At 30.2% G+C, this 21,660-nt stretch overlaps 1 long non-coding RNA gene across 1 annotated transcript; it reads right to left on the reverse strand.

Moving 5' to 3' along the window:
* Positions 1–276: 276 nt before the first annotated feature.
* LOC127700626 (uncharacterized) lies at positions 277–14,917 on the reverse strand. The gene is made up of 3 exons (XR_007981667.1): positions 14,774–14,917; positions 5,328–5,434; positions 277–2,774 (listed from the first exon to the last, which is right to left on the reverse strand). It is a non-coding gene; the product is annotated as an uncharacterized LOC127700626 (long non-coding RNA).
* Between the last annotated feature and the right edge of the window lie 6,743 nt (positions 14,918–21,660).

A 21,660-nucleotide genomic window follows, 5' to 3' on the forward strand; every position in this document is an offset into this window, starting at 1 on the left:
ATGTTTAAAAGTGTTACTTGGAAACAAATTATTACATATACACACACACATAGTCATACAATTTGATCTTTCTGAGCACAGGTTTTCATTGAAAACATTAAAGGAAATATACACTACTCTTGAATTTGAAACTACCTCTGTGCATTTTGAAGAAAGTACAAAAACTGAACTGTGCATTCTAAAGTAAGCTTAAGACTTACACTTATTGAAAATCACTTTTGAAAATATATATATTTATATATATATGAATTGAAATAAACACACAAACTAATAAAGTAAACAAAAAATTTGACTTTTAATACATGTGATCTGAAAACATACTGGTATTCCAGAAATTTCCTTTTGGAATAACTAATTCTTGTAATCCACTGAAAAGTGAAAAATTCCAATCTGTAAAATCTTTTTAAATTAATATAACAAACACACTTAAAAATTATTTTCCAAATATATATGTGGAATCACAATAAATCCAACAAATGAATAATTCACTTTTTAATTTTTCGCGCCAAAATAATTCCCGCCAAAAAGTGAGCGACGAAAATTTTCCCTTGGATATGAACTCTTTTATCAAGGAGGTCAGTAAGCTCAAAAAGAGATTGTTGTACATGATGTCTCTGGTAGAGTGTGTAGGCATAGAATGTTTGTAAGGTTCGATATAATCCACTGCATGGTACATAACAATCAGGTTTTGTTAATCTCGCACTTTAATTTTAGTGTTTGACTATTTTTTATCTACAACATGGTGTCATATTGACGATGCATTTGTTTTTATATAAATGAGCCAATGAAGGAATTTATTGTGAATGGGTGTGCCGCCTCATTTTTAACTTCCAATGGAAACCATGGATTTAAAATCCTTTATTTCTTGTGCAGTCTGACCTAAGACTTGTTCTGGCGGGACATGTGTATGTGCACCAGTGTGTATTACAGTGACGAGACACTTTATGCATCACCTTTATATCTTTTAAATGTGTCAATTTTTGAGGCCAGTTAAAGGGTAGGCATTTTTTTTATCTATTATTTTCTTTATTGTCTAGATGTTGTTTCTGTATGTTTTTATTTTAAATAATACTGATCGATGATTCTAACATCCGTTTTAATTTATATATAGCATTTATTTGTACAATGTGTGTTCTGTCAAGTATGAAACAGGTAAAGTTCCTTGCTACTTTACATATAAACCAGACACAGACTAATCTATGACATCATACACTAACTCTTGTTAGCACGCCCTACATTATTTGACTGGTGCTGTGTTTTACAAGCTGGTAAGAGTCGTTTCCCCTTTAGGATTGCAACCTGCAAAAGGTGAAAAAACATTTAGTGCATGTTAATATATCTGTCTTAGTACAATAAGTTTGTTCATAAGTAAGCTTACGTAAATTCTGCATCTGTTGTTAAAACTTATTTTAACAAGAGTTACTGAAATTTAATCTTATTTTCAATCACAGAAGCATTGCAGATTCATTGTGGTTTTGTTTAAAAACTAAAAAAAATAGAAAGAAATATGCATGTAGGTTAAAACTTGATATAATCAACATCATTGTACACCATTTTGTCTTTTTGAGTATCTTTAAGAGTTAGCAAAGTCATTTTAATATGCTAAAAAAGAACCAATGAAAAAATTTAAAATGGCAGGACAGACATTATGAGAAAAAAAGAAAGCAATATGGCGGATAAACTGTGTGAACGTGTGTAGCTTGGTGAAACCTGACTGTGTTATTTCCTGATGTTAACAGTTTACTAACAAATATTTAGTTAAATGTAATTTTAAAATAAAGTTTAAACGCAAAATTTAAATTTCTTTAGAATATGACAAAAGCGCATGCGCATTATGCATCTTGTTCAACTGAATATGCACCGTGTGCATCACAAATTTGGGTATATATTTCAAGGAGAAAATAGCTACTGTGTCACGACACAGCCCAATAATATTGGCGCAAAAACAGTGGGCGGGAACGTACTGTAGATTTTTTTGAAGGTCTACTTGATGACCAAGGAACTCAGATATCTCATTGTGACGAGATATTTTTCATTTCATTTGTTCAAGGATCCAGTGTCATAATTAAAACATTTTTTAGGCAAGTGCTATGCCAAGCAATGTAAACTGAATAACTAATTGGAACATGCACCTCAAACCGTGTGAAAATCTGTAAATGTCTCGAATGGAAATGCACTGTCATCTGCATTTGATTGCACATATTGAATGCACATTGGTGAGCACTGGAGTGTATCATTTGTGTGTATGCACAGCGATAGGTAAATATTCTACATGTTTTATAACTATATTTAAACCAGACAGACAAAACATGCCTTTGAATCGACCAGATAAAGACAGTTCAGACATTATTTTAAAATACGTCACTAAGTATGTCTAGAGTAGTCAGCATATTTAAACACATTGTGACTGTTTTAAAACATAACAGTGTAACCAAGCTCAGTATATATTATGCATTGAATTTTAAAAACTTTTTGTTTGATTGATATCCAATCCGACTTTGCCCCAATTACAATGATCTTGGTTTTTTTTATATCATCTTCGAAACTTGTCGATTTTGAGGATACTTGTGCTATCTTTTTTCTGTTTTGTTTTTTTGTACAATTTTTTTTTCTTGTTGTTTTTAGGAAATTGTATGGTAAAAAAGATGTTGATTGTTGCAGTATTTTCCCGCCAAAGGTCACATTCATTCTGGCGGTAGTCACCAATGGTCGCCATCTTGGTTGTCTGGGGAAGTGCGAGTTGGCCATGTCATCTGTTGTTGTAAGCTGGTGTACTGAAATGGATTAAGGAACTTCTTTATGAATAGAAAGTAAGGAAAATTATTGTAAATATTCTTTTTTAGTATTTTTTTGTTTAGTCGAAAGACAAAAGAAGATGTGATAGATACAGAAACTGCAATGGCGGACAATTTTGTCTCGATCTCGTATTGTACGCCTTACTGTTTAAACTTTGAATTAATAAGTGAATTCAAACTGGAAATTTTCAAGAAAGTATTGTTAAATCTTGATATAGTAATTTATTGTATACTTTACGTCTTATATATTTTTAAAATTTAAAAAACAAAAAAAATTTGAAAAAAATTCAGGTCATAAAAGGTGATGCGCATGCACTGTTCATAGCGTCATTGAATTAATTTACTTGCACACAGTTTTTTTTTTTTCATTTTCAAATTTGTGCATTCCGCTACACTAAAGGAAGACATTTGTGTTTTAAGTACGCATGCGCCCATTTCAAAGACACGTTTTCCAGACATGGCTAAATATCTAGTGTCTCGATTGTGTGACTGCTTGGACCTTCTTAATAATGTTGACACAGACATACTTAACAGGTGTTATGGATAATTTTTACATGCATTATAAAAGATGTAAGTTTGTTTATTAATTTTTTTAGCTAGAAAGATTCACATTTTAGAAATGCTTAGTGTTGGGGTGGACATATTCGCTTACAGAGGTGACGCGTCTGCGCATTGCATCTGATTTATCTTTGAACTTAGGAGTAGGTGTCCATAGTTATAGGATGTTCTTTTAGATTTAAACTTTTTATTTCTTCAGTTTTCCGTTTAAAGAATTTTGCAGTTTTGAATCTTTGTTAACTGAAAAACTTCTTAGTTCTTCTTTCTATGCCGACGTATGCACGCTTGCGCACTGCTGCAAAAGTCTAACAATTTCTTGATAGCGTCATCTTAAAACATCTTAAAGCCTGTCTGGGATGTTGTTTGGGGAACACCTATAGCTGACCACGGACACGGTATGTACATGCAGGTATTTTGCGTTGATATCATTTAATTAATGGAACTATGCGGCCGCATACTTTCAAGGAATTTATTTCGTTTGGAAATTAAAAAAATTAGTCGAAATAAACGAAGAGATATTTTTCAGGATCATCCGGCCATATTTTTAGTTTTCGGTTAATTTATGTTCAAATTTTTTATCGCAAGACTATGTGATTTCGTTTAGATTGCAATTGTCTTAAACTATTACTGGTTTTACTTGAATCAGACAGACTGGTGAACGCTTCTGTCTGTAGATTTTCATCATGAGTTTAACTTCTGTTGTTCCTTATTTTAATACAAAATCTATTCTAAATTTTATATGAAGAAGTATTATCTTTAAAACCTAGGTTTCATTTCGATTTTCAAAAAAATTCAGTTCAACTTTTTAATGTCTGGGAATTTTAATCATGTCGCGATGCATTATGGGTCATCTGCACTTGCGCACTTGTCCGGGCATACAAGAAAGTCGTGACATGAACTATGATGTTGTAAGATGCATTTTGGGGAACACTATGGATCAGCATGGATTTCACGCAAGCGCAGAAAATAAAATGTAGTCTTGGCCGCCGACAAATTTCTAATTAATAGTTTTGGGAGAATAGAAGTTCTTTGCATTCTACGCTGGACTAATTGTTTATAACTGTCTTACTTTCAATTAACCAACTCAGCTTTTTTATTTCAGGATTATGTAGAAAGTCTTTGTCTGCAGTGAAATTATCGAAGTCCAGCAAAAACCAAGAATTTTTTCTGTTTGGAAGTGGAAACAGGTAATTTACATTATGGATTAAGAAAATCTTACGAATCTTGGTAATTTACTTGAAAAAAGATGCATTTTGGGGACGCTACTGGATCAGCATGGATTTCACGCAAGCGCAGAAAGTAAAATGTTAGTCTTGGCCGCCGACAAATCTCTAATTAATAGTTTTTGGGAGAATAGAAGTTCTTTGCATCCTACGCTGGACTAATTGTTTATAACTGTCTTACTTTCAATTAACCAACTCAGCTTTTTTATTTCAGGATTATGTAGAAAGTCTTTGTCTGCAGTGAAATTATCGAAGTCCAGCAAAAACCAAGAATTTTTTCTGTTTGGAAGTGGAAACAGGTAATTTACATTATGGATTAAGAAAATTTTACGAATCTTGGTAATTTACTTGAAAAAAGATGCATTTTGGGGACGCTACTGGATCAGCATGGATTTCACGCAAGCGCAGAAAGTAAAATGTTAGTCTTGGCCGCCGACAAATCTCTAATTAATAGTTTTTGGGAGAATAGAAGTTCTTTGCATTCTACGCTGGACTAATTGTTTATAACTGTCTTACTTTCAATTAACCAACTCAGCTTTTTATTTCAGGATTATGTAGAAAGTCTTTGTCTGCAGTGAAATTATCGAAGTCCAGCAAAAACCAAGAATTTTTTCTGTTTGGAAGTGGAAACAGGTAATTTACATTATGGATTAAGAAAATCTTACGAATCTTGGTAAATTACTTGAAAAATGTGAAATGCAGAAAAAAACCGTTGCATTTTATAAAACAAAGAATGTATAGCTAAACTTACTGACAAGAGTTGCTTTCTTTACAATTACTCTACCGATTTCAGCAATGTTACATAAAATCTGGCAGAATCACAATCCTATCCAATACCAGTTGATACCATTTGGCATTCTGAAATAAACAGGATAAATGTTCATGTTCTTCTATTATGTTTCCATCTTTCATTTCTTGAAAGTTTGACTTGACAACAAATTTTTGAAATCTTTGCATTTAAATACTTACAAAGCAAGGTGAGACAATCTTGATTAGTTATGTCCCTTGATTTAGAGAACGATGCTGATCTTCAAATTTTTTTAAAGGTGAACATCTGACAATTTTTTTACAATTTTTTAACTCCGATATAAGTAGCATTAAGAAATTACTCTCCTTTGATAAGAACATGATATATTAATTGATAACGGTCATCATTTTTATCTTAAGGAAATCAAACTACAGAAAAGTGAAGAAATGCCAAATAAAAATAAACCAATGAAATAACACCTTAACACTATATGTTCTATAAAACACTAAAACCTTTTAAAACAAACAACCTTGGAACCGTTGGTTTGGTTAAGTCTAGACAGATGTTTGGTAGACCAAGGTAAAAAAAAAAAACTATACTGTTTTGTCCCGATACAAGAGGACATCATACACAGGGTTTCTGTTCAAGAAACATTTCTGTTAAGACAGGTTTTAGTGTTATATATTTATATCAGACGGGAGTTTAAACCTTGTCTCTGTCAGTCAGTCAAATACAATTTTCTTCACATTTTCTCAGATACTTACTGAAAAATTGATCTTTAGCTTCATGAAAGCATGCTAAAACTGTGATGCATTTTCACATCTGTTTCATCAACTACCTGTTCACAGAAAAATAATTATAGAAGGGTACCATTAGTAAGATATAGTCCACAGTCCATATATTTTATCAACTGTAACTATATATTTTCACTTTTGTAGATGTCAAGAATGGAATAAGGTTCAAAGAAGGACAACCCAAGGTAGTATGAACATAATTAGTGTTTATAGAAATATGATGGTTGATAAAAAGTTGAAGGGACCTAAATTTAAAAGGGGATTATTCAATCTAAAAACTATAGGACCATGCTATATGTTACAGCATAAGTAAACCAAGGTCTGTCATTAATACCAAATTCTGTAAAAGACTAAGCACATAGCTAAATAGGAATAAAGTTCCTGACTTAAGACGGGATATTTGCATGTGATAATATTTTGATTCCTGAACTTTCATCTTTCACACCATATTAGTTTCTGAATTCATGTATTCTGGAAAAATAGATATATGAAACCTTTAAAAAGGGTTTCAAATGGTTTGTAATCATGTTTAAGCATTGTCCTAACTTAATCAGGTTTCAAAGCCAGGTTTTAATTTCCTATTTCCATTTTTACCTTAACATTTTACTACTGTAAATTCGGAAATATTACGAAAAAATGCTACAGGGTTGTAATCGCAATAATTCAAACTTGCATTTTGGATTTTTTTATATGAATGATGTGGGATTTTACTCATTATCGCAAAAATAATAATCACATTTTGGTCTAAAATGACGAAATCGCAATAATAAATGCATGTAATAATTTCTTAATTTACAGTATATTACTTAAACATGTTAAAGATAAAAAAAAAAACGAACACATTATTCTAAAGGAGATTCTGAAAGTAATTTTACTTTGATTTTTTCTTTCTGCCTTATATAAAGGTACAATTTAAACAGGTATTTACTCTTTTTCTTAGAAAAATATTAAGCAAAACTAAATATTTATCTTGGTACATAAGGTTTTTTGCAACAATTTTGCTGACATTTCTTTTGTTGTAGTATTATGAGTGAATAACAAGCCAATTAACCAGATAGTAATGAAATTCTGGTCCAAGAAATAAAACATTACTGAGTTTGGCCATGTTTGCATTTTACAGTTACAGTAAAGAAAATTTGAAATCATGAAAAAGCAACAATCATACACATAAAAAGATCACACAAATATGTCTATTCTTGCTTAATAATTGCTATTTCAGAATCTTGTACAATCAGGTTAATATGTCCAAAAGTGTACACCTATACTGTCCATTTTCTCTGAACCAGTAGACATTTTTGTTTAGGGGCCAGCTAAAGCCGCCTCCTGGTGCGTGATTTCCTGCTGTGTTGAAGACCCATTGGTGGCTTTGGGCTGTTCTCAATTATACCTATAAATTGTGATTTGGTTACAACCTCCTGTACCATGAATATTAAACCAAAATCATTTGAACTATGGAGTAAGATTAAAGAAATGACTAACAACTATAAATTCTGAAATAGTGAATTAAACGAGTAAAATGTTGTTCCTGATTTTTTTCAGAGGCTGAATAAAGCTTTCAGATGAAGAGGATTTACAGATAATAAAGCTTTCAGATGAAGAGGATTTACAGAAGGGGAAAGATTGTGTTAAGATTGAGCACACAGAAGATAAATGTAAGAAAGAAGTACACAATAATGGTTACCATATGTATTGACCTCTCTGTTTAGGTCACTTAACATGGTCTCATTACAATCGATAGCAAATCTCATTATTTTATATAGGGTACACCCTGGTTCTATCATTATTTGTCCAATTATAATTAGAGCTGTGCCTAATAATTTTAAGGAAAAAGACAAAAAAAAATGTAAATTGGTTTCTGTCTCAACTAAAAACTTTTTCTTTTCTTACTTGTAAAAATACAAAAGAAAGTGTTAAAGTTTTAATGACATGAATTTTGTGTTGCTTTGTTTTGATCCAATGAATTTTGGCATATTGGAGGAAAGGCAAGAGATGATTATTTAATCTGAATGGAGAAAATGAGGATAATAATAATGTATTCTTGACCTAAATCTAACCCTTGACCATAGTCTTGTCCTCAATATTTATAGTAAATCATAAGTTTAACCCTTATCCTAACAAGTTTAACCCTAAACCTGACTTAAGCCTAAACTTACTATAATACAATTCTTGCCCTACATATCGGTATTCTTACAGCATAGGGATTCCCAATTTAAGACAAACAAGTTATTAATTATGACAGAATCCTTTGAACTGATAGTTTTAACCTTTAAGACTAGATGACATTTTCCTAGAAATGAGTAGTCGCTTTTTGTACCAAAGAAAATGGACTTAGAATTTCATTAAATTTTTCAATAATTAAAGCCAAAAATAAGTAACGAGTAATGTTGAAACTTTTATTTATCCACTTTGACTAATACATTTTGTTATGATATAGTTCATCCTAAATTATAAAATTCTGCATTTTGAGATATGATGGAAGATTTTGTCACTGAAATTGCCTTTAATTTTATATTGAATACTGTGGACTTTCGTGGATACCAGTTCATGGATTGAAGGAAATTTTTTTTTTATTATATATTTAATTTCATGGTTTTTCATACACACTGTAGAAAATTTGTACTCTGTTAAACATTTAAATTGGGGTTAACCTATAACAAAAAATCCATCTAAACTGGTATCCCATGAATGGTAAATTATCATCTAAACTGGTATCCCATGAATGGTAAATTATCATCTAAACTGGTATCCCATGAATAGTAAATTATCAACTAAACTGGTATCCCATGAATGGTAAATTATCATCTAAACTGGTATCCCATGAATAGTAAATTATCAACTAAACTGGTATCCCATGAATGGTAAATTATCATCTAAACTGGTATCCCATGAATGGTAAATTATTTACAGCAACAAAATGAATAGAAGAATAGCTTATAGCTTTAATAATATGTAGGATGTAACAACTTTTTATCAAATACAACTGCAATGATAGCTTAATGATTACTGGACCTTAAATGACCAAAAATAAATCTATTGTTCCACATCACTTTTAAGCTTTAGTACAGCCAATTGTTCTAGGGGGTATTTAGGTACAGAATCCAAAATATCATCCCTGGGTTCTAGGTCATAAAACTTTATTCCGTACTCGAAGTACAAAATTTGTGCTCGAAACACCAAACCAGGATTTTGATTGGTTGATTTCTGAGCGTGCTCAAAATTTTTATGACCGCAAGGCCTGGTCCATCTAGTTGTGTAGGACGGGAGCCAGTAAAAGGATAACATCACTTGAAAATGAATAACATACCTACTTATAATCACATCTTTTTAATATCATGTTTATAATTAAGGTAAAATATCACTTTTTACTACTTTTTTTAAGTGGTTATATTATTAAGGAGTGGGTATATTTTTGACTGTGCATGACACAGATTTGAAACTTTAATCCTTTTTTTTTGACTTTATATGCATATATTTTATATGCATAGTAACCTCAGTCACAACATTTAAAAAAGAAAGAAACAAACTGAGAGACCCCAAAATGTCATTTTATTATAATTTGGAGGGATATAACAAAAAACACAACTGTAGCTCAAAATGTACATTTTCATCAAATCTTCTTATTACATTCAAATTCATTATATTAAATGTGAAAATGGGCTCTACAGATTTTTTTTGCAAATTTACAAGGCTGATTACATGCAAAAAAAAGTTCTCTTCTTATTTAACAATTTGCAGAAGGGGAAAAAGTATTGCTAAAGGTTCCCTCTGGATTGAATCTGGTTTAGTTTCTGAACACCTCTCTTTTGAGTCTACAACAAGGCCAATTACACAATGTTCATCAAATGTATTTTTCTCTCATTTTTTTTTGACAAACCCATAAAATTATTTTATAAAAAGAAGAAAACGTGTACCCTTACCATTGCTTCTGAAATACACCTTAAACAACAGTACATCTGGAGTTAAATGATTAAGTGTCAAGTTTATGATAAGTATAACAGCTGTGCTTATACAAAAGAAGTCATTTTTTTAAATGTTCAACACACCTGTAACATTGTATTATTCTCTATTTTTCTGTTATAAACATCCTGTTGGTTTTGTTTAAAGAAATGCAGAAATTAAGTGAAAAACAAAAGATCTGCATTAATGTCTTTACAATAAAACTTGCAGATGTGGAAGGATCCTATTGTTTAACATGCATTAAGTACCATCTAAATATAAAGATGTAGTCAAATATTCATCAGTTTAAAAATTAACAGCAGTACTTTTGAATAGAATAATTTTAACAAAGAACAACATATGATAGTGAAAAGTCTTTTATGTCATTTAAAATTGACACAAAATCCCCTAAAAAGTTAAAATGTCACAGCATTAATTCTCAAACCCAACACATATCGTTGGTAGCTAATTTGTTTCATTCATTAAGATATATTCACTTTATGTTAAAGATTTCTTTTGTTTTTGTCCTAGAGGAATGAAGTGGTGCAACAAAAGTCACTCTTAAGAAACTAATTTTGACCAATTGACCTGTTTAAAGTTTCACTTTTAAGTCCAGAGAATATTTCTGTCAATAATTTGTCTGATTGAAATAGTAACCAATTTTCTTTGATAGTATACAATGATTCATTCTGACAAAGCTGTCTCACATATTTTTTTTTCAATGCATATATATCTGTACTAATTTCATAATTGGGTTGACAATATATGTGGAATGTATTCCCAATAGATGCCATAATATATTAACCTATAAAGCTTATTTTCTTAAATGGTTGAGATGGGAACTATTTTCAAAGAGCAGTAATCAAAAAGATGAAAGTACTAGACAGATTACAGTCTGATGAAAAAATTACACGATCAGAATTGCTTTATATCTCATTTTCACTTTCTTTCAAGTTCTTAGACTTAATATTATCAACTGGTCATTAATTTGTAAAGGTAGATTTATACTTCTAAACCAATCTGAGATGAAAAAATACTAAATGACTTCCATTTTGTGACATTGTATAGACTTAATGACATTGGGGAATCTGTGACACTTGACACAAGAGTTTTTAATACTTTGATCCACTGACTCCATACAACATGAGTTGTTGCGAGTTGTTGCATTGTGACGTAAGACTTTTTCTTATTGTGAAATCCAAAAATAACGGGAACATCTGTACTGTCCTGTATTGTTTAATTTTAATATCAATAATAAAAAAAGATCAATTTGGATTTAATTAACTTTGGTAGAAAATATCAGCAGCTGTAAGGAATATTGGTGTATTTTTTAAAATGTTCATATGGTTAGGTAAAATTTATTTATTTACATATGGATTTTCAGACCAGACATTTTTTAAACTTGAAAGGTTAAAATACAAAAATTTCATCTGTATAAATTTTCTAAAATAATGTTATAGCACCATTAGTGTTAACAAACACCTTTAATTTTATACTTCACTTCAATCTGATAATGCAGTAAACAATAATGAAAAAATCAATCCAACCAAACAAAATATAAGAGCTAAACAAATATATTTAAATTAAAGGAACAATTCACTTTTTTGACGATTTCCTTTTGTGCAGAACCTTCAGAACCTCTGGTCTTTCAGTAAACATACAAGATTTGCCTAGCAATATCAAAAGCAGTGATTTTTTTGTACAATTGTTTCGTTGTTCAGTCCACTGTGAATTAAGTTATAAGTAACATGCAGAATATGATGCTTTTAGTTTGTTAAAAATGTTGTCTTATTCTTTTAGCCCCAAGTCATGTAAGTCTTTTCTTGTTTTCTGTTCTGTTAGGTTGCCGTATCCCCCAAATCTCCTTTCATTTAGAAGGAAAATTTTAATACATTTTTATTTTCTGTTGCAATCCTTCAAAAGAATAATGTTAATTACAATTGATGAATTAAATTTAGACACTTCAGTTTTCAATCTTTCTCTGACCAAAAAGTAGCATTTACTGAAACAAAGTATTTTTCACATTCAAAGGGAAATAACTCTTTTTATAATTTGTATCAAGTTCTAACATCAATTTACAGATTTATGCCTTTAAGATGTCAGATTTTCTAAACAAGTAATTCCTTGAATAGGTATTGAAAACCTGTTATCAAATAAAAGAATTGATAAAATATAATTCAAACATTGACAGAGGTGTTCGAAGTGATGTAGAAATTTTAAGTCAAAACGTTTTTTAAAATTAATCATATCAAAAAGGTAAAATTGTTGAATTTGAAATGTGTGTTATAACATCTCTTTTCCTCTAATGATTGATCTTCTTTGAATACAAAACTTATAAAGTCAGCTGACACCAATATTAAACAGATATAAGAAAGGAATTTTTTTTCTGATATATATTTATATATATATCTAGTTATTGACTAGACCATTTAAAATTCAAGATATTGTTGAAAAGAAAACAACATAAGAGGTACAAATGATCAATGGTTGAATGGTTAGATTTAAGTAATAATTAATAATTATAATAAATCCTTACTTTTTCCAGCAAAATTTAAAAAAAAGGAATGTCATAGCTTTTTTGGTGTGTCATGTTTCATTTTTCATTTTTTTTCTCTCTATTATTTCGGAATACATTTTTGACCTTAATAGTTTTGTCAAATACATAAAACATGTAAAAACATAACACAAGAGCAGTAGGTCACTGGATCTAGTTCCAATGTAATATAAAACATGTAAAAACATAACACAAGAGCAGTAGGTCACTGGATCTAGTTCCAATGTAATATAAAACATGTAAAAACATAACACGAGCAGTAGGTCACTGGATCTAGTTCTAATGTAATATAAAACATGTAAAAACATAACACAAGAGCAGTAGGTCACTGGATCTAGTTCTAATGTAATATAAAACATGTAGAAACATAACACAAGAGCAGTAGGTCACTGGATCTAGTTCTAATGTAATATAAAACATGTAAAAACTAAAACAAGAGCAATAGGTCACTGGATCTGGTTCCAATGCAATATAAAACATGTAAAAACTAAAACAAGAGCAATAGGTCACTGGATCTAGTTCCAATGTAATATGAAACATGTAAAAACTAAAACAAGAGCAATAGGTCACAGTTTCTAGTTCCAATGTAATATATCATACTTAGTTACATTGGATATGTTGAGATAATTGTAACAGTTTGAGATAGACACTTTAATAAAACATTCATTCACTCAAAACCAATCTCCTGAGATGTTTAGAAGTTACAGATGCAAATGCCCACCCTATTTGTCATGTTTGCAGATAAGGTCAAGTCTGTGATGCTATGGGGAATCCGAAATAATAAATTAGATCAAATATAATACAAGGGGTACACAATGCCATACATTATCCTGTCTTTCCTCATTCTTTTTTGTTTGGATGAATGCAAATAGAAATTTTGTAATTTTATTTTCCAAAGTAATGAACATAAGACAAATTTATTTATAAACGTATGCAGCAGATTTGTGAATTTTGATTAAAAAAGTTGTTTAATCTTTGTACTCCACCTATAGAGGATTTAAATCTTTATTGTGTTTATAAGCTAATACTTGTGTAGTTTTAATTCGATAAAATCATAGTCATAGGTTACTTTTTAAGCATATTGAATGTAATGGTGTCATTATAGAGTCATCCTTAACCTAAAAATGTTCCTCGTTTTAATTTTGTCCTGATCAGAAAAAAAATATTGCTTTAAGCTAAAGACTCATTTCTGTATAAAAAAAACCTGATTTAAATAAATATCTGATTACAAATTGTAGTAGTGTTACATTAATAAAACCATTGCTACAGTGGATTTTGTGTTTAACAAATAACTCTTGACTTTTAAAGGGGAGGCAACTATTTCTTTCTTAACAAATCAATAGACAATTGTCAGATATAGTTAAAATTGATAAACCTTATACTGGAAACTTTGAACTTTACAGACCAAATTTTCTGTGAATGCTATTGATTTTCTTATCAGACCTGACTAATAAATAAAAAATGTCCTTGTCAGTTAAATACAAATATTTCTTGACTTGTAATTATTTGAAAATTGTAATGATTTTTCTCCTCTGTGACAAGTTGTCATTCAATGCTAGAGTTTCATTTTCACCTCAGGGGATAATATATTGTATTAAAAAAGTAATGTTTGAACTAATACAAGTTGAAAAGGTCTTTTCATGACGTTTCTGTTTTAACATGAATGGTATCCAGAGTAACCAATAGAAGTGATATAAACCTTTTCCATCCAATTTTGTTTTTAAAACTATAGTGTAAAAAACATTCATAAATAATGCACATCCCTGTATATCATGTGCATTTATATTTTTACACAGCTCCTTATTGATATTTGTGAGATACATTATTTTGTGTGTATTTATATTTTAAGCATGTATTTGAAATTATGACATATTTGTAAAAGAATTTGTAAAACAAAAAAATAAACATAACAATAATGCAGTTATTGCAGATTTTAATTCCAATGAATAGCCTTTCGGCTTTTCTCAAATGAATGGCAGATTTACTTATTGAAGATAAAAATAAAATACGTGTAGAAATGGAAAACAGTTGTGTAAAATCAAAACACTATGCACCCCAACAAATAATGTAATGTATCAAATAATAAACAATTGTTGTTAAACATGAAAAACAAATAATGCCTGATTTTGTTGAATATCTATTTTACTTAAGCATGTAGTGTTTACCATGTTTGATTCATAGATAATCTTTTTACAGGTTCTCTGAACACATGTTGTGTCTTCTAAATCTTTGTCAGCCATGTTGAATGATTATTCAACAATAAGGGAGATAACTACAGTTTCCTTAGCTGAAGAAGAATGTAAAAGCCTGAAGGTAAAATTCTATTAAATATCAATACATGACAAGTGTTGAGAGACGAAGCTAAAGTCAAACATGAGAGTAATTATAGCCCTTAAAACAAACTGATCACACTTATTTAATAAATATAATGTCCTAGTTGATGGATGAGCGAGGGAAAATATTGAATTTTTTTTCTGACCCGGCTAGAACAAACACTCTCTGACAAGAATATTATATGTGTAATGACAATAGATAAAGCCTGACTGGTCACAATCAATAATAACGAGAGAAAATCTCGGGATATAGCTTAATTAGTAAAAGTGACTGTAACATAAAAACATTGAATTAGGTCATCAAATCCATAATGTCACTCAACCTAAGGCTTCATATTCCTTGTGCTACTAATTATTTTCCATCCTTTGATTTTTCATATAATTTCTATTTTTAAATAGCCTTCTGTTCCCTAAGAAACTTACTTTTTTAATGACTTAAAAAAAAGAAGATAATAATTTTCCTTTGAAATATTTCCCCTGAATTATATACTGTCTATATATGTATTTTATAAAGAATAAAGTATTGACATAGAACTAATGATTGTCCTTTAACTAGAGATTTAAATATTTGATCTTATGTCAGTTCAATTTTTTTAAAAGTCAAAATGTAAAAATTTTGGTATTTTAAAATGTGTTAATTTCCTATTATTAACACCTGAAATAATGGAATGAAAATATTCATATATAGAAATACAATTCATAGAATAGAAACTTAAAAGAAGAAAAAGATTTTTAACAGATTGTATGCAAAATCAGTCTATTTCATAGGAAGTTTATACAAATGTCTCAACACGAAATATCTGATGTTTTCAGGAGAATGATGTCTCAATCGATACTATTTCTCCATTTGTTTACCTACCTGTGTATTAACACCTACAAGTGATCTTAACTCTTGTTGACATTTCCCTTCTAGGTCTGAAAAATCTAGGATTATCTTATCTTCAATGAGCATATTTGAAAAATATATGAGGTTTCTTGCATGCCTAATGCAGCAAAAAAAAGTATAACTGTGAGTAGAAAGAAGGTGATGTAAAAAAAAAATGGACATTTTATATTAATGAAGGTTAGATGTGGAAAATGCTGATTAAAAATGTTCCCTGTTTGGATTTAAACAGAATTCAGCTTTAGGAGGACATGAAAGATCTATTTCTTCTTGGTTCTGCTGTAAAATAATTAGAATTGATATCTTACTTCGATGATGTTAGAAATGATTAAAACCATTATTTATTTCTACATTTGATAAATATATATTTTACTTTTGAACTGGAATATGACTTTTTCTTTGGAAGTTGGCCGGGATTGACTAATTGAGAAAGTTCAAACATAGTTGACCTCTAATAAAAATCACTGATGAACGTGGCTTTCTATGCTATTACTTTGATAAAAAATTATAGTGGATAAATTTTTTATCCATATTCATACTACATTGATTTTCACAGATAGATCAAGGGCATGTGACAGGATGATTTCTCTAGAGACTTAGCAAATTATGGGTCGGAGAAAAAAACATTTTCAGTGGTCTTAGCGGGATATAATGTTGTTGTTTTCAAGCATTAGATATGACGCTGTGATTGAAATAGTTCTAGAGAAATGACTCATGAAGACTATTAAATAAAGTATCAGATATGGTGATCATTGGAATGATATTTTTTTTATAAAAAAAAAAAAAGAATTGATGAATAATAATGTTAAATTGTTTACTTCTGTAAATTATTTTGAAATTTTCCAAGGGAGACAAGCCAGATGGTGTTGTGCATTAGGCTTTATTTAAAAAATAAATAATAAAATAACAAACTTTCTCCCTGGAGATATGATATTCTAGTCAAAAGTCTTGAAAATTAAAATGTTGACTGTTGACAGCAAAATCATTATATGTTGATGAATATTCATGAGATATATGGTTTATTTACAGTTCATATGCCAGTAAATCCTCATTCACAAACTTATCCAAAGGAGAAGCTATGAATTTACACCAAATTGAATTGATTTTTTTTTTAAATTGCAGAATTGAAATAATTGTATCATGATAAAATTCAATTTTTTATATTTTTAATATTCGCAGTTAAAAATCAGTCGGTTTAAATACAGGTTGATAAAAATAAGAATATGTTCTGTTTTTTATTTTGCTCCACAGTAAACTAAACTGAATTTTCTTTATAAAAAAAAATAATTCTACAAACTGGGAAGTATAAGCTGACAATGTATATGACAAGTTTTGTATTTAGCTTAATGGTTCTTTTTCCTCAGAATGTTTTTGTATTCATGATCAATTTCAAATAACCTGGCCTCTATTAAGAGATCTTGACAGGGAAAAAAATCAGAATGTACATTTCTGCATCATTGGATAATTGGTCATTCAACTTCTTCTTTTCTTAAATAATTACATTTACAGATCATGAAAGCCCTATATAAAGGGAATATGTTTCATTGATTTTATATCAGCCCATGACGCTGAACTCTAAATCCACAAAGAACACAGAAATCCATGGCCTTTTTACAACCTCTTCTCTCTGTCTACAACATTAACCTCTTATCCAGATTACTTTTATGTCCAATATTCTCTATGAATTTAATTAATAAACATTTTCCATGTTTACTATTATGATAGATGGACAGTTATAGATGGTACCTTAAACTTTTGCTGTTTGAAAATTGTTTTAGAAATTCTTGAAATTTGGTTTGACTTCTAAAAATAAAAATAAGTTTGTAATGGTTCTAATGAAAAAAAATCATCATTGATCTGTTTCTTGCATATTGTGCATTCATTGGACCAGTATAGGTACATTCCATATAACATTTACAACACTATATTTCCATACCATACACCAAGGAGTTGGAATAAAATCACAATTAAATTAAATAGCGATTCTGACTACAATGAAGACTTTTTTGGTTAACAATGAGAGATCAGACCACATGCACATGTCCTTATTTGTCATCTCCCACTTCTAATGAACATTCATGGAAGAAAGCATATTCACTCAGCTCCAGGGTCTGGTCCACACTCTGATAAAAGGAAAATTTGAGGATAATGAGTACTAAGAACTAACTAGGGACTGATTAGGATCTGAATGGGAAACAATTTGGGGGTAAACATCAATGAGACAGCAACCCAAACAAGCTTTAAAGGATCATGATATGGTTTTTCAACAATGTACAGTTATCAGTTCAATATGTCAACATCTACATATGGGAATTCAAAGCAATTTTCTCCTTTCAAAAAATTTCTGTTGACATTTCAAACTGTCAGCTCTATCTTCATGATCTATGGACATAATAACTTTATATCTACAAAGGAAAGATTATATGTCAAGTCAGCGAATTCGTTAACTTTCCTTCAAGTAATACTGACAGTGCCAGACTTATATTTAAATGTGACAATTAGTACTTGGGATCCAGTCCAACATGAAAGATGTTTCCATCTTGGCAGGGTCTTGCTGTAACTGTTAGAATTGGCAAGCTTTTGTAAAGACAAATTATGTCTGCTGTATGTCTCTTAGTACATGAATTCAATTCAGTTATTAATTGATTCATTAATCTTTTCATGTTGAAAACTTTATTTCTTATGAGCTGCAAGCCCTGATTAAATATATCGGGGCTTATATAACATTAAGTTTGCATATGTTCTGAATGCCATAACTATTTCAATATATATCATCTACAGGTGCTAATGTTGAAATGTTGAGGAAAATATCCAAAAAAGTTGCATGTTATCAATATGTCAAATGTGAATAGAATGATTTTAGTGTTAAGTTTCTTCAACCTAATCAGCTTGTATACAAACATGTAAGGACTTAATAAATACAAAGCATGATGAATAAGTAAAAAATAATGCTACTTTACCTTTTTATGTTTGTTTGTTAGCAAGAGTAATGTCATTTACCCTGGATATGTAAATATTTTATGAATTGTGAAACGTTTGCAAATAGAACTGATGTCACCATTCAATTTTACCTTTTTCTAATGTTTGTAAATACATGAATTTCCAATAACAACTACATGTATATGTATATTCAGGATGCCTATTTCCCTAATTTAGAAAACAGCCATGGGGGTACATTGTTAGCATGCTTGCCTGTAGAAAATGAGGTCATAGGTTCTATCCTCATACAGGTCAAACAAAAGACTTCAAAAGTCTTAACTTACTGCTCTGACTCCAAACATACTTAAAAGAACAAATACTGACAGTTTTTGAGACCTGATTCATCCATCCATGCTTTGTTAATCAAAGAGAGACAACTCTTACAAAATCAAGAAGTCTAGAAATGGGGAAAATTTAAATCTTATTTTATGGGACATCAAATGAACCTTCATAGTTTATTTGACATAAATTGGAGACAGCCGTTAACAGGATAAAGTTCCAAGATTTAAACCTCAGAAGTAATTTCCAAGAAAAATTTGCAAACGACATATTTAAGAATTTTTAAAAGAATTTCTAATTTAATTGGACATCCTGGTTTGATTCTATTTTTCTTAGTGTCTTTGTTTATTAGTAAAAAATTGTGTTTTTGGTTTTCTATTACATCCGATCTCATTAATAACATGAAGATACACAGATATCCCAGTTAGATATAACCTTTGTCACCATCTGGTAAGTCAGTAATTCCTGCACAGAAAACATTTGACTTACAATTAACCTTGTCCTTTATACTATTACTATACAACATCTAAACTGGACCTAGTCCATTAGAACATCCTGACATGTACAGAACAGATCTATATTTATAACATTACTATACAACATCTAAACTGGACCTAGTCCAATAGAACATCCTGGCATGTACAGAACAGATCTATATTTATAACATTACTATACAACATCTAAACTGGACCTAGTCCAATAGAACATCCTGGCATGTACAGAACAGATCTATATTTATACTATTACTATACAACATCTAAACTGGACCTAGTCCAACAGAACATCCTGACATGTACAGAACAGATCTATATTTATACTATTACTATACAACATCTAAACTGGACCTAGTCCAAAAGAACATCCTGACATGTACAGAACAGATCTATATTTATATTCTGTGGTGTTGTGGTTTTGGTTTCCTTCCTTTGTGTTTTGGTACAAGTCTACATTTGGCTTATTGTCTGAATATTACTTCCTGGTTAGAGTCCAGAGGTTACAGGGTGTCTTGTTGCTTCAACTTTGTATTGGTACATGTCTGTGCTAGATGTCTGAATACTTCGGTCAACGGTAGTCAATTTATTCAGGGATTTCTGTATATAAGTATAGGATAGAAAATTTTTTCACTGGAAAACCTATTGGATCTTCCTCTATGGTTAGCTAATTTCATGCTACAATTCTACTTAGACACTAGAATGCATATACTTGAAACTATTACTAACAAATAAACAATAACATGTTTTTCTTAACCGAGAGATTTTTCCTCTTATTAGCTAGACATCGTAATACTTATCACTTCCTGGTCGTGAAGAACTGGTTAATACTTATCACTTCCTGGAAAGGTTTTAATTATGTTTGTGTTCTAGTTTTGGTCAGATTGGTTGCCCAATTTTAAGTATGTTTGGGTATTAGGTAGATTGGTTGCCCAATTTTAAGTATGTTTGGGTATTAGGTAGATTGGTTGCCCAATTTTAAGTATGTTTGGGTATTAGGTAGATTGGTTGCCCAATTTTAAGTATGTTTGGGTATTAGGTGGATTGGTTGCCCAATTTTAAGTTTGTTTGGGTATTAGATAGATTGGTTGCCCAATTTTAAGTATGTTTGGGTATTAGGTAGATTGGTTGCCCAATTTTAAGTATGATTGGGTATTAGGTAGATTGGTTGCCCAGTTTTGCTAATGTTTTAGTTTAAACCAGTATTGATTGTCCAGTTTGGCTTAAGTTTTGTTTAAACCAGTATTGGCTGTCCAGTTTAACTAATATTATGGTCCTTGACAAATGATTTGTAATAAGTTTTGTACTGAGGAGACTACAAAATTTGATGTACACTTATTAACACTGTCTAGAAATAAGCTGTGTTCTATACTTATCATTATAGACAAGTTTTCTGTATCGGATCTTTATAAATAGATTTCATAGTCATATAATGTTAAGGTCCATGAATACAAATTTTTTTTTTTTTCTTTTCTTTTATGATTTTCATAATTTTTGCTTCAGTGATAGACCATAATTTTTGTTTCTGTGAATAATTTTTGTTTGAGTGATAGACCATAATTTTTGTTTCTGTGAATAATTTTTGTTTCAGTGATAATTTTTCAAAATAAAGGTTTTAATAAGGTGATTCATCGTGTGCATTGTACAAAGTTCTGTTTCCTCATACCTATTCTCATGAAGTCTATAATATTACAACCAACTTAAGGCACTTCCCTTTCAACTTTTGCTTTTTCTTTCAGTAGTAAAGGAACTTAAGTGATCAAAAATAAGTTTAGTTTAACACAAGAAAAAATTGCTGATGCAGCATTACTATATTATCCCTAAACCTAGACTAAGCTGAAGTTTTAAAATAACTATGATAAACTTGTATCCAGTTTAATATTCTAATATCAATTTTAAGCAGTTAAGTAAGCATTAGAAGATATAATAGGAAGACTTTTAAATGTCATACGAATCAAATTAATATAATATGTTAATCACCTTTCTGTGCGCTGAACCGTGCTCTCCTTTATAGAAGTGCAGGGAAGTGTCTGATGAACAAAGGTATTTTTTTAAAATGTCAGACTAAATCAATTTACTTTATTGCT

This window comes from Mytilus californianus, unplaced genomic scaffold (genome assembly GCF_021869535.1).
Source record: "Mytilus californianus isolate M0D057914Y unplaced genomic scaffold, xbMytCali1.0.p SCAF_5, whole genome shotgun sequence".
NCBI lineage: Eukaryota > Metazoa > Mollusca > Bivalvia > Mytilida > Mytilidae > Mytilus > Mytilus californianus.